We start from the raw sequence: 13,043 nt of genomic DNA, 5'->3' as shown, positions 1-13,043 counted from the left end.
GCTGTGGGTATGGCACTCTCAGGGCAGGGCCACGGGGCCGCTCACCAGAAACTTTCCACATTCTGCCGCCTAAAGGCCTGTGCCTGGGGGCTGTTCTCCTCCGGAGCTGGCTGGAGCGGATAGACCTCTTAGGAGGAAGGAGCTGCAGTGCCTGCCCTCCCAATGCCCGCGGGATCCCAGCCAGGGCCCCGCGACCACAGTCAAAGTTTCCACCAGAACCCCTGGGGTCCTCCTGGCCCGGCCCCGGGGCACCTGCCCGCTTCCCCAGCTCCAGCACGTGGCCTGGCTTAGCCCAGGGCGGGCTCTTCAGGGAGCCAAGTTCCACAGCAGGGCTTATGCCAGGCCCAACCAGACATCCGAGGCAGCAGGGCGCTGGAGAAGATCGAGGCAGCTGAGGCAAGTGACCCCCTGGTGGGATGATGTCTCCAGGGCCTGGGACCAGGCATCTTTGCTGAGGCTTCTGACTCTAAGTACTTGGTATCAGTGAAGTCACCCCACTCCCGGCTTCCTCACCTTTGCCCATGCTGCTCCTGCTGCCTGGAGAGCCGGTGTCTTCTTTTCTCTCCAGGCCCTCACCCCACCCACACTTCCGCCATGCGAGCAGATGTTCCACTTGGGATCGGGCTGTCCATTGGTGGCCAGGAGTCCCTCTGGAGGGGCCCTAGTTTCTGCATGTCAGGGCTGATTCTATAGGGTCAAGGGGTTGAGGCGGGATTTGACAGGAGGCGAGGCAGGGAGAATCTTGGCGTCAGCCTGGCTGAGGCCGCAGGGAGTGCCCCCTCAGAAGTCATACCGGGCATGTGGGCAGAAGGGGCAGCCCTGGCTTGTTTGAATGCAGTGCTTATGGTCCTTTGTACAGACTTGAGTGGCTTGGGGCTCAGCTTGGGGCCCCTTCAGATGGTGCCAACCTAGGGGGAGAGGGTGTCAATTTGGGCAGCTCTTCCACCAGGCGTCCGCCTGGTTCCCTGAGAAGAAGCACAGGTGTGGAAGGGGTGCTCATCCCAAGCTGGGTTCCTGGGGCACCGGAGAGCTTTCCCCCCATTTGGTCTCCAAGGCTCTAGCGATGGCGGAGCCCATTTGCCTTCTGGACATGCAGGGGAATGAGGCAGGAGAGGAAGGACTTGCCTGGGGTTCTATGAGACTCAGCAGCACAGTTGGGACAAGACCCAGGGGTCTCTCTCTGTCACACCAACTGCATCGCTCTGAGTACCTGGCTTTCGTCTTGGCGCTCCTTTTCTCTGGACTCCGCATCGACACTCTTTCCCCCAGGACCTCTGGGCTTGCTGGCTGGGGCCTGGCTCTCCCCTGGGTGGCCAGGGCTGGAGGCTAAGGCACATTCTAGTCCCTGCTTGCTGGAGGATCTCAGGCAAATATGTACTTCCCCCTCTGGCTCAACCAGGGACTGGACCAGGTATTGCCAGGCTCCTTCCAGCCCTCTGATTGGTGGATTCTCTGCAGACCCTCTCCTCTTCCCAGGTTTCCAGAATCCTTGGTCCAGGCCAGGGTCTGGCTCAGCAAGGCAGCAGCCCCCAGCCTGCTGTCAGGTGCTCTCCTGTTCGGAAGCCGTCTCCTGCAAGCTGGAGCCCGGGCTGAGGCCTGGAGGTTTGTTGTTGTTTGTGGAGCCAGGCCGTTTCCAAGATGTCATTGCTCAGGGAAAGCCATCATTCCTCCCAGGGATAAACAAGGCTGCTTATGGCTCAGCCCTGTCAGCCCGCAGAGGCTGGAGCCACTCACCACAGGCCAACCAGCTCAGCCCCGGGGAGCCGCCACCTTCCCCTGCACGGCCCGCTGCACCCAGGGGTGAGGGTGAGGCAGAACTGGGGAGAGGGGTGCTAGGGCCATAAGCCACTTGTGAGATCAAAGCGTCCAGGCACAGAAGAGAGGGGAAGGGGTCCCAGGATACCTTCTTCCTCTGGCCATGGGCCTAGGTTCTCACTCCAGGTGGCCCGTGGCTTTTCCCCCTCTCCCTGCTGCTTGCACCTGGCACTGTGGCTCAGGCTGCTGCCAGAGAACTGTCAGCAACTCCCCCAACTTAGAAAGGCAGGGGACACAATACGTAATTTGGAACAGAGCGCACTTTCCCTCATGTAGCCAAGACCCTCTGTGGTGTCCTTCTCACCTTTTGGTGGGTTAGCCTGGGGCTAAGGGCAGAACGCAGACCCTTGGGACAGGGTGGCCGAGTGTGGGGGACCTGGGAGAGGCAGAGAAGAGCTGGGCAGAGCCTCGGGGAGCCAAACGGTTGGCTGAAATCTTGAGCCAAGGCCGGAGGCAGCCTGGGGAAGGACCAGGTTGATAGGAGGCATGGTCGTGCCTCAAGTCAAGGGTTGGAACTGATGTCCATCAGGACGTGGAGACCTTCACTGCTCTGGCCTCCATTAGTGACGTGCCCTGTTGATCCAAATCAGCAGTCGCCAACTGGTGATCTGTGGACAACTGGTGGTCTGTGAGGTCCGAAAGGTTGGTGACCGCTGATCCACTATTCATTCTGACCCCCTGCTCTGTACTTGTCCTCTCTGCTTTCTTCCCTTCTTTCCTTCTTCCCTCTCCTTCTTCCTTGCACATGTATTAATGTCTACCGTGTAGCATGCATTGCCAGCTACTGGAGGTATAGACATAAAGGCCCATTTTTTAAAGACATGTTTTTATTGATTTCAGAGAGAAAGGGAGGGAGAGAGAGAGAGAGAGAGAGAGAGAGAGAGAGAGAGAGAGAGAGAGAGAGAGAGAGAAACATCAATGATGAGAATCATTGATTGGCTGCCTCCTGCATGTCTTTCCACCCCCACTGAGCATCAAGCCTGAAACCCAGGATATGCCCTGACCAGGATCAAACTGTGACCTCCTGGGCAACACTGGCCAAGCAAGGCCTAATCTTTAATGTAGTGCCAGGATAAGCATGTGATGGGTGGTAACAACATGGGATGGGGAGGCTTGGGGAGGGGGCTGTGGGAGTCCTGGGCAAGCTTTTAACCCAGCCTGAGAGCCTCCATGAAGCTTTCTGCAGGAGGTGAGGCTGAATCTGGTCAGAGACGCTTGTCCATCAAAGGAGCAGGTCTCCATCCTGGTCTGTCCGCCCCTCTGAGGTGTAGAGGTGATTCCTGCCCACCTGTCCCTTCCTGTCCCACGGGAGGCCGAAGGATATGTGTGTGTGGGTGCATGGGCTCTGGACTTGAGGGCATGCCCTTCCACTTTACTGTTGTGTGTCCTTGGGCGAGACCCAGGTCCTCTCCATGCCTCCCTTTCCTCAGGCTGTGGCCCAACCTCATCTGGTTAAATGAGATGCTGCGGGTACCAGAATGCTTTGCTAGCATCTTCTCTCACAGTGGCTGTTTCTGAATGAGACCACATGGGTGAAGCGAGGCTCCTGGGTCTGGCCCAGAGTGGGCATTCAGTGCACGGGAGGTGGCACGGCAGCTCGTTGGAATGTGCTATCAGAGATGGGTACAAAGCAAAGGGGGAGCCCAGCCCTGGGGGCAGGGGAGACACTGGGATAAAGGCTTTTGTTTGTATGTTTTTAAAAGTAAACTTCTAAATGGAAGTGTAATTTGCAGAAAGATTAAAATGATAGAGCCAATGAATTTTCACGAAGTAAACACACCCTCCAGGTCACGAAATAGAAATTCTAGTTCCCTGAGATCCCCCTTTTCCCCATTTCAGTCACTGCCCCCTCAAAGGTAACCCTTTTTCCGACTCCCCTCATTGATTAGTGATGCCTGACTTTGAACTTTGTGCACGTGGAATCATTGAGAATGTATTCTCTTATACTGACTTCTTTCAATCATCATTTTGATGGTGAGATCTGTCCATGATATTACATGAAGTTTGATTTTATTCGTTCTCATTACTATGTGGTGTTTTATTGTATGGACATAGCACAACTTACCCATTCTCCTGTTGATGGATATTCGGGCTGCTGCCAGTTGGGGGTCAGAATGAATAGTGCCGCTGTGAATACCCTTGCACATGCCTATCGATGCACTATGAATACTTCTCTGCTGGGGAAGTACTTATGGTTTGCGACAGTGAGTCATAAAATGGTGTATAATTAGCCTTAGTAGCTACGATCATGTAATTTTCCAAAGGGTGACACCACCACACCCTCCTGGAGCAGCATATGAGTACCGCACCAACGTTGTTGGTGTTGGGGGTGCTGATATCTCACCGTGGGCTTTGTTTGCCTTTCCTCGATGACTAATGAGGTCCAGCACCTTCTCATAGGTGGACGGGCCGTTTGGACAAACTCTTCGTGAAGTGTCTGTTCAAGTCTTTCCCCCCGTTTTCTATTGAATTACCTGCCTTTATTCTGATGGATTTGCGGGAGCTTAAAAATACTCTGGATCGTGTGTACTGTCAGATATGCACATGGCAAATATCCCCTCCCACTCTGTGGCTTGTATTCTCACCCTTTTAATGCTGTCTGACCTGTCAACCTTTCTCTTTTACGAAGGGCGTTTTTTTGTATCATCGTGTCTCTTGGCCCATTACGAGGTTATGGCTATAGTCTCTTATTTTATCTTGTAGAAGCTTGATTGCCTTGTGGTTTTATATTTAGACCTAAAACCCAGTTGAAATAGATTCTTCGGCACGACGTGGGCGTAGAGGGCGAGACTCCTTTTCTCTGAGTGGCTATCCAATTTATTTAGAAGACCATCTTTTCTCCCGACAGGGCATGTCATCTTTGCTAGAAATCAACGGGCAATCCACGTGTGGGTGAGCTGAGTTTTACAGGTAGACTAGGCGTTTGCCAGGTGGATAAGGGAAGTCGGGGTGTTCCAGGCAGGAAGTACAGTGAGCTCAGGTATAGGAGTGCCTGAGGGTAGAGTGTGTTTGGGGAAACACAGATGTAGTTGAGCCCTGACCAACATGGGAGTTTGGAGGCACCAACCCTCTGCACAGTCGACAATCCATGTATCACTTTTGACTCCCCCTAAACTTAACTACCAATAGCTTCCTGTTGACCACAAACCTTACTGATAACATAAACAATTAGTAATATATATTTTCTATTTAAATATATTACATATGTATTCTTACTGTAAAGCAAGAGAAAAGAAAACATTAAGAAAATCATAAGGAAGAGAAAATACATGTATAGTATTTTGTTGTGGGGGGAGGAAATCACATATAAGTGGGCCTGCACAGTTCAAAACTGTGTTGTTTAAGGGCACCTGTAGTTCAGGCTGGCTGGAGGGAAGAGAGGAGAATGGTACATGTGGTAGAGGGGTCCGTTGGTAAGGAGCTAGGACTATCGTATCCCAGAGTGATGGAGGGGTTTTAAGCAGAAGAGTAGAGTCAGTTCATGTAAGGGGCACAGGAGAAAGTCCCATGACAGTAGGATGGAGGAGAATGAGTTAGGAGCAGACTGTAAATCCAGGCAAATCCAGCCTCCCCATCGCCCCTCAGCAGAGACAGATGGTGTCTGCTACAGGGGGCAGTGGTGGCGGCTGCAGCCTGCCTGGGGCCTTGGAGGGTGACCTTTGGCCACAGGGTTGCAGCTGATGTCCAGATGTCCACCCCGTGTTGTCAAGAGGAGGAGCCTCTTCCCCTCCCCACTCCAGGGCCCCAGCACGCCACGCCCTGAAGCAGATGTTTTAGGAACTGGGGCAGCCGGACAAGACGTGGGGAATCTCTGGACACAGGTTGCTTTCTGCTTCCCCTGCCCCTGCCGGGAGACCTGGCCACACCTTGGGTCCTGGGACCTGACCCCTCCAGGCTGCCTGAGATTCAGAACTGGACAGACTCCCTCCTGGAGAGTGCAGCCCAGATAGGGGAGTCACTTGGCCTAGGCCACATGGTGAGCCAGACTGACCCAGCCCAGGGGAAGCTGAGTCCCTCCAGGGCCTTTGGTATGGGGCCTCAGTTTCCTCTCCCGAAATGTACAGATAATAGTACCCCCATCCTTGGGCTGTCACAAGGGTCAGAATGTGTTCAGCACCTTTCTCCTGGAGTGGCATGCAGGGGGACGAGGAGGGAGGCAGGAAGGGGCAGCTGCTGCTGAGAGTAATCATTGTGATCGTAGAAACTGTGAGTGTTTATTGAGCACCTACTATGTGCAGGCTCCTTTGGGGGATGGTCTCCCAAAAATGCTGTGCCGTAAGTACTCACTCCTTGTGTCACCGTCTTACAGGTAAGGAAATGGAGCCTTGAAGAGTTTAAGCAGCCTGGCCAAGGCCACTGAGCTGGGAGGTGGCAGAGGCCGGATTTGAATCTGGATTTTATCTGTCTCCAGACCCCACTGCTTCCCTGGCAATAGGCTTCTCTCCGCCACCCCGGCTCTGAAAGCGCTCCCTGTCCTCTGAGCCGTTGCTTGGAGTTAAGCCGTAGATTTCGGGTTGCTCCCTGGTGCTGGCCGTGAGGGAGAGTCGGGCAGAGGAGAGGAAGGGCATCATGGGCCGGGCACGCCGTGGGCCAGGCCCTGCCTCCCATTGCCCTGGCAGCCCTGTGGGGGAGGCGGCACATGACTCAGCCACACAGTTAGGAAGCAGGACTCACTCCCAGGCCTGCCTGAGTCCAAATCCTGGTCTCATGGCCACGGGGCTATTTGTGCCCTCCCCCGGGGTCCTCCTCGCTTGGCAGAGCTTTTTTGTTTGACACTTCGTGTGGTCATCACTGAGGAGCCGCATGCCGCTGGCTCTCCTGGGAAGAGGTCCTGGGAGGGAGGGAGTTTGGGAGGGTTGCCAGGTGTTTGCAGTTCTGTACCACCCCTCCCCACACCGGGTGAGCTGGGCATCTGCCTTTCGGTGTCCACCTCTTTGGGCTAAGAGCAGGGGCCCTGTATCTGGGATTGCTCACCATGCCTCACACAGGGCCTGGCCCAGGCGGGGGCCTGGTAACGTGTTTTGAAGGAAGGGAGGGAGGGAGGACGGGCAGTGAAGGGAGCGGGAGAGGGATCCTGGGCTGGTAGAAGGCGTGGGCCTTGGGAGGCAGGCAGACCATGGTTTCAGTACGGATGCCTCTCCTTGCTTTTTGAAATTGCTCAAGTTACTTAACCTCTGAGTCACCGTTTCCTTATTTGCAAAACGGGGCCAGTGATGACCTCATAAGCTTGCTGGAAGTGAGAGTGTATGTAAAGCAAGTGTCACAGCGCCTGGTGTCTAGCAGATGCTCAATTAGTGGTCTCTCACTCTTCCCCTATCTTTTTCACCGTTTTCTGTTTCCACCATCTCTAGCTCCACCTCCCCTACCTTCACAGCACCAAGTGTGCACTGCTTTCAGGGTAAAGCCCAAATCCCTTAACATATCCATGCTTTTCTGCTCCAGGGACCCACCTGCACTTCCTCAAATGCCGTCTCCTTTTCCAGCCCTTTCTGCTTTCCTACTCCCCGGGGGTGGTAGTGGGTGGGTGGGACATTGCCTTGGCCCCTCACCTAGTTCTCTCCCTCTGAGGACTAATGCCTTCAGGAGAGAGAATGGGTCTCGCTACTCGTTGGCTCCTTGTCCCGCACAGGCCCTTGCTCATGGCTGGGGCTCCAGAGGTATTTGCTGAGTAACTGGCAATGGGGGTGGAGGTGAGGGTGAGTAAGCCAGATGCTAGTCCTGATGAGCCAAAGCAGGGCCTCCTCAGGCCACAAGAGGAGGGCAGGCCAGGCATTAGTAAGAGAGGAGGGCAGGCCAGGCATTAGTAAGAGAGGAGGGCAGGCCAGGCATTAGTAAGAGAGGAGGGCAGGCCAGGCATTAGTAGGAGAGGAGGGAGCCCTCTAGCCAGGCCATCCTAGGGCAGCATTTAGCTGGGCTCCAAGGGATGGGCAGGAAATGGGCTTGACGAAGCAGAGATATTTGGGAAAATGTCTGTCAGGCAGAGAAAGAGGGTGCCAGGTGGGAAGGGGAGTGGTGGTAGAGCCCACGGGTAACCTGGGTCCTGAGCAGCAGGCCCAGGGTGGGTGGGGCAGGAGAGACCCAAAGGCCCTAGCTCGCTCCTTCTGGCAGAGGGAGGCATCAGTCTCCACAGGGAGAGGAAGAGGCTGGGAAATGCCCGCTCTCAACGCCATGCCTGTCAGGTGAGAAGAGAGCTACAGGCATGGCAGGGGTCTCTGGGGCGAGGGGAGGAGGAGCGGCAGACTGGGAGTGCCTCTTCCCCCATGCAACGGGAACAGTGGTACTGAGTCCCCGTACAAGGTGGCTGGGAACTCAGACCTTGGGAATGCCTTCTCCTGCCCAGTGAGAGGCTGGCACCCAGGAGGGAGGGGAGGCATCCCAGCAGGCTCCCAAGGCCAGGCCTGGGGGGATGTCCTTCTGCTTAGCCTGGTGGCGGTGCTAAGAGTAGGGAAGGTTTCATGGAGGAGGCCCCTCTCTTATGCCTCAGGATGGCTTTGTCTTGAGAGTTTCTGAACTGAATGAGCTACTTCTCCTCTTAGCCTCAGTATTGCTTTCCAGAGAATGGGCATGCTCACTGCCCCCCGGAACCCCTGAGAGACCTGTACGTTCCTGTGGGATCCTTTAGGAACAGAGAATTTTCCATCCGCAATTCAATTCCTCCTTCTCCTCGCTCCTCCTGCAGTTGGGCCTCTGTTTCTAGGGAACGTGTATGGGTAGCTGACTCCAGCCGGCTTGCCAGCTCCCCATCCTGGCACAGGTGCTCTGAGGTCATGCCTCTTTCCCCTGCTTCCCGTCACTGAGGGAGCGGTATGTGTTGGAACCGGTCCCAAGCTAGATTCTGGTCTGGACTCTGTCCTGATTCCTTGGGCATGTCACCGCTCTTCTCTGGGCCCTACCCACCTCATCTGTTAGCTAAGGCTGTTTCCCCGGAATTGCCCGGGGAGTCAGAAAAAAGGGGAGGTACCCAGGCCCTACTTGTAGAGAATTCTGTAGGCCTGGAAGTGGGCCCAGACAAAGATATTTTTAAATGTGCCACAGGTGATTCTACAGTGTTCCTCTGTTAAGAACCAATAGTCTGGATCAGTGCTTTCCAAATTTCAATATGCAAATTAATCAGCCGGGATCTCAGTAAAATTCCAGGAGATGTGGACTGAGGCCCAAGATTCTGTTTCACATGAGCTCCTGGTGCTGCTATTGCTGGTTCTTGGCCACATTCTGAGCAGGAAGAGTCAAGATGGACCCATGAAGTTCATTGGGTTTCTCATTCATTCATTCATTCATTCATTCATCAGACACTTAAGACTGGAGTAGTGAGGGTAGAGGGAGAACAGTCTCCCAGGGCTACAGAATCTGGACTTTATCTGGAGGTCGTTGGTGAGCCACATGGGGTGTCAAGCAGAGGAGTGATAGGGTCAGACTTGCACTTAGCTGCCTCCCGGGCATGACTCAGAGAATGACCAGCGGGGTCTGGACTGCTGCTGGGAGGTTGGCATCAATCCCGATGGAAGAACACAGTGGTCTGGAGGGCGGTGGTGGCAGTGGAGATGGAGAGAGTGGCTTGATTACTCTTTTTTTTAAAAAAATTAATAATCTATATTTTTTAGAGAAGCTTTAGGACTTGAGAGGAAAGTACAGGATGTTCCTACACATGCATAACATCCCCCAGGGGAATGATTGTTAAGATTTTATGAGGGACAATCAGGGAGGATTTGGTGATTGGCCAAAGGGGCAGTAGTGAAGGGAAAGGGAGGGAGAATGATACCCAGGTGCCTGGTTTGGGCAACGGGTGCTGGCGTCATTGACACAGAGGCCAAGAGGGGGAATGGACTGAGGAAGACCATACATTCAGGGTGGGACACGTTGAATTGGGGGCACTGATGGGCTATCCACCGGAAGTTTCCATCTCTGTGCCTGGACCCCAAGCTCAGGGTCTTTGCATCTGCTGTTTCCTTCCCCCGAGGGAGGCCCTCCCTGCCCAATGAGCAGATTTCAGGCTCAGTGTAGGCCCATGGGGTGGCCTTCCCCACAGCCCCTTTCTTCTCTTACAGCACCTTATAGTTCTCCTTTGCGCAATGGGTCACAGTTTTAATTCACTGTTTCTGTAGGTCAGTGTTTCCCAAAGTGTGGTACGCATACCCCCAGGGGTACGGGAAGAGTTTGGTGGGGGTACGCGTTGCACCGGAGTTTGGTGGGGATATGCACTGCACCATGCCTAGTTGCGCCTAATTCTACATTCTCATGAGTACGAGGGGTACTCAGCGTTACGAAAATTATAGAAGGGGTACACAAGTCAAAAGTTTGCAAACACTGCCATAGGTGATAACTTAGTTAATGTCAGTCCCTCCTCTCTAGCCTCTGAGCTCCACCAGGAGAGGCCGTGTCTTTTGTGCCCACGGAGCCTAGAGCAGTGTTTGGGAGCAGCGCTGTCCCACAAGTGCTTGGTGGACGCTTAATGATGGGACTGAGCTTAGGAGGCAGGTCAGGGCTGGGCCAGTGGACTGGGCATTGTCAGTGGCCAGATGGTGATTACAGCCTGAGGAGTGGGTGGGTGCCTGAGAGAGCAGCAGGCCCCGGTGATGGCAAAGGAAACTAAGAGTCAGAGAGGTTACCCAGCCAGAGTGAAGTCGGGATCAGCATCCAGAGGGAGCTGGCCCCCACCTTTAGGTGTCAAGAAGCCAGAGGAGCCGGACTGAGGCTGGGCTGGGGAGCTCAGGGTCAGCCGAGCAACTGAGGTTCCTGGAAGCCAGCGTGGAGCCAGGAACCCAGGAGCCAGGCCCAGAGCGTGCCAAACTCGGAGGAGTAACCCATCCCAAGTCAACCTGGAGGTCACACGCTGGGCCAGAATTCTAATAGCTGCTCCCTTTCTCCGAGGCCTTTCGAGTTCACAGAGCACTTTCCTGTCTTCTCTCAGGCTTGATCCGCTTAGCTCTCTGGGACAGGGGGCAAGAGACGTCCCGCCCCATTTTATGGTAGAAAAACCCCAGAAGTGATAGCCTGGGTCCACCCAGCTAGCAAATAACAGAGTGAGGCTCCAGCCCAGGCCTCCTGGCTTTATGTCCAGTGCTCTTTCTGTAAAATCCTAGCTGTGTACGGGCCACCCCGAGACGGAGGCAAACCCCAGCTCACACCTCCCCGTGCCCTCCCCTCCCCCACCTCATTCAGGAAGTGGCTTTTGAGGGCACACGTGGAGCTGGAATGCGTAGTGGATGTGATGAGTCATCTCAGTGAGAGCTGCAGGTTGACTCTGAGGTCAGCAGACCTGGCTCCACGTTTCGTAGCTGTGTGACATCGAGCAAGTCGGTCCCAGCCCCTCACGGCCATCCCCAGCTGCCTTAGCTGGTGGGGACCGGGGGCTAGAAGCCAGAGCTGGTGTGAGCAAGAGCTCTGGTGTCACTCCTGCCAGCCTTCCTCAGCCCGGTCTGAGCCCTGGATTGGATTGGGGAGAGGATTTGATTAGATCCTCAACAGCAGCTCCACTTAGAGGGCCTGGTTCATTTCCTGTGTGCTGCTAGCAGGCGAGACATGGACGGAATTAGGCCTGGTCCAGCCAAGCCAAGGAAGTGATGGGTGGGGGCGAGAGACTGCCCGCAGGAGAGGGGCAGCTGCACGGAGGACTAGGGACTCAAGGCCACGGGCCAGCAGACTGGTCTCTCTGCCGGATTGTTGTCACCCCAATCAGGTGCAACAGCTGCCTAGCTGGGTGTCCCCGCTGCCTGCACTTCCTCCATCAGAGCACTCACAACGATGGACATGACCGATTGTCCAACCTTTTGCTTTTTTCTGCTCGGGTAACTGAGGCAGGGATTGTGTCCCACTTGTCCTCTGCTGTGCCCCGGGGCCTCACTCTGTGCCTGGAGAATGAATGAATGCATGGGCGTTGTCATCCTGCCCAGAGCAGTTTTCATGTAGGACGCCTTGCACGTGTCATTCCTTTGCTCACAGGACAGTCCCATGGCTGGCATCTATGGATTCTGTGACATGTTCTCCTTGCCTTTCCTAATTCTCTCATGTGCCACTCCCTCCCCCCCCCACCCCGATTTCTGAGGTTTCCTGTATTTGCTCCAGAGGCCCCCTTCTCCCAAGGCACCCCCCATCCCAGCTCTCCAGAGAACCCTGGCCTGACCAAACCTGCCTGGTGGCCCATCAGGAGCACAGGACAGAACCAATGAGCTCTGGTCCCTGTTTGCAAGTGGGGGATGGGCCCAAGTTGGGTAATGCTCAGCCTGCTCCCCCTTCGAGACCCCTGAGGGTCCCAACAGCTTGCGTATAAGGTCCTAAAGAAGCAGGGAGAGAGCCTCTGCCAGGAGACATAACTGAATCAGTCTCCGGTTTCTTAGGTCATTTTCTGAGCTCAGTTCCCCCTCCTTAGACTGATAGCAGCCACCGTTTCATCAGCTGGGCCAGGCCTGTGGGACCACTCTTGTGAGTGCTGTGTGATAGCACAGCTCTGTGTCTCCCGGAGGCTGGGGGGCGTGGCCAGAGTGGCACAGCTGGAAATTGACCCCACAGGGACCAACACCAAAGCCTGACTCTGGCATCAGAGCACCAAAATGCTGGGCACTCTGAGAGCCCGTCAGGCCTCGGTGGTTTCCCAGCTGCCCGGGGCAGGGCAGCCCTGGGGACAGAGGCACTTGTCCTCCGGTTTGTTTGGTTTGGCCTCGGTGTGGGGCAAGATTGGAAGATTGGCAGAGGCAGGCTGACTTGCATTTCTGGTTTTGGGTCTGTTGCTGCAGTTTCCTGAGGGGTGGGCAGGATGCGGGCACCCCTGGGACAGGCAGGGGCCTCACCCCTCCCCACCTCCACCCTCCAGGAAAGGGGGAATGCAAATGAGGCTGCTCCTTTCTCAGGGCCACTTGGTGCCTGGCCCAAGGGCACCGGTCGCTGCTTCCTTCCATTGGTCCTCCCAGGTGGGGGTGAGCGGAGCCAGCGCGGATAGTCAGGGAGCCGGCTTTGGGCATTTGTTTTTCTTTGTGGTGACCGCTCCCTGGTGGGTGGGGCGATGGGCGGGGATCCGGGCTGCTCTGGGGACTGAGTCTGAAGTAGGCTTGGGGAGAAGGAGCCAGAGGCTTGAGGCTCTAACCCCCGCCTGGCCCTGATTGGTGCCTTTGGGCAAGTCCCTAGGTCACTGTCCAGGCTGGGCTCAGCCTTCCTGTCCGCTCAGCAGAGGCTTTCTCTGTCCGCCTGGGAGCAGCCCTTAGTTTCCAGGTGAGATTTCTGCAGCGGGGGACCGG

The 13,043-nt window shown here is 55.4% G+C and overlaps 1 protein-coding gene across 11 annotated transcripts in view; it reads left to right on the top strand.

Moving 5' to 3' along the window:
• The window catches only part of RGS3 (regulator of G protein signaling 3), a 113,409-nt gene that overhangs the window by 82,196 nt on the left and 18,170 nt on the right, over window positions 1-13,043 (top strand). Inside the window, exon 2 of one of the 11 annotated variants that reach the window (XM_036411945.1) lies at window positions 10,248-10,253. The exons of 8 other annotated variants lie outside the window; for them this stretch is intronic. The gene's annotated coding sequence lies outside the window, so the exon portion shown is untranslated. Of the gene's footprint in view, window positions 1-7,956; window positions 8,013-10,247; window positions 10,254-12,863; window positions 13,018-13,043 lie in introns of those variants that run through there. 2 more of the 11 variants (XM_036411942.2, XM_036411943.2) reach the window with 2 other exon arrangements.

Source organism: Pipistrellus kuhlii, unplaced genomic scaffold (assembly GCF_014108245.1).
Source record: "Pipistrellus kuhlii isolate mPipKuh1 unplaced genomic scaffold, mPipKuh1.p scaffold_m20_p_43, whole genome shotgun sequence".
Taxonomy (NCBI): Eukaryota; Metazoa; Chordata; class Mammalia; order Chiroptera; family Vespertilionidae; genus Pipistrellus; species Pipistrellus kuhlii.
The sequence above is the reverse complement of the archived record's forward strand: the minus strand, read 5'-3'. Positions and strand labels throughout refer to the sequence as shown.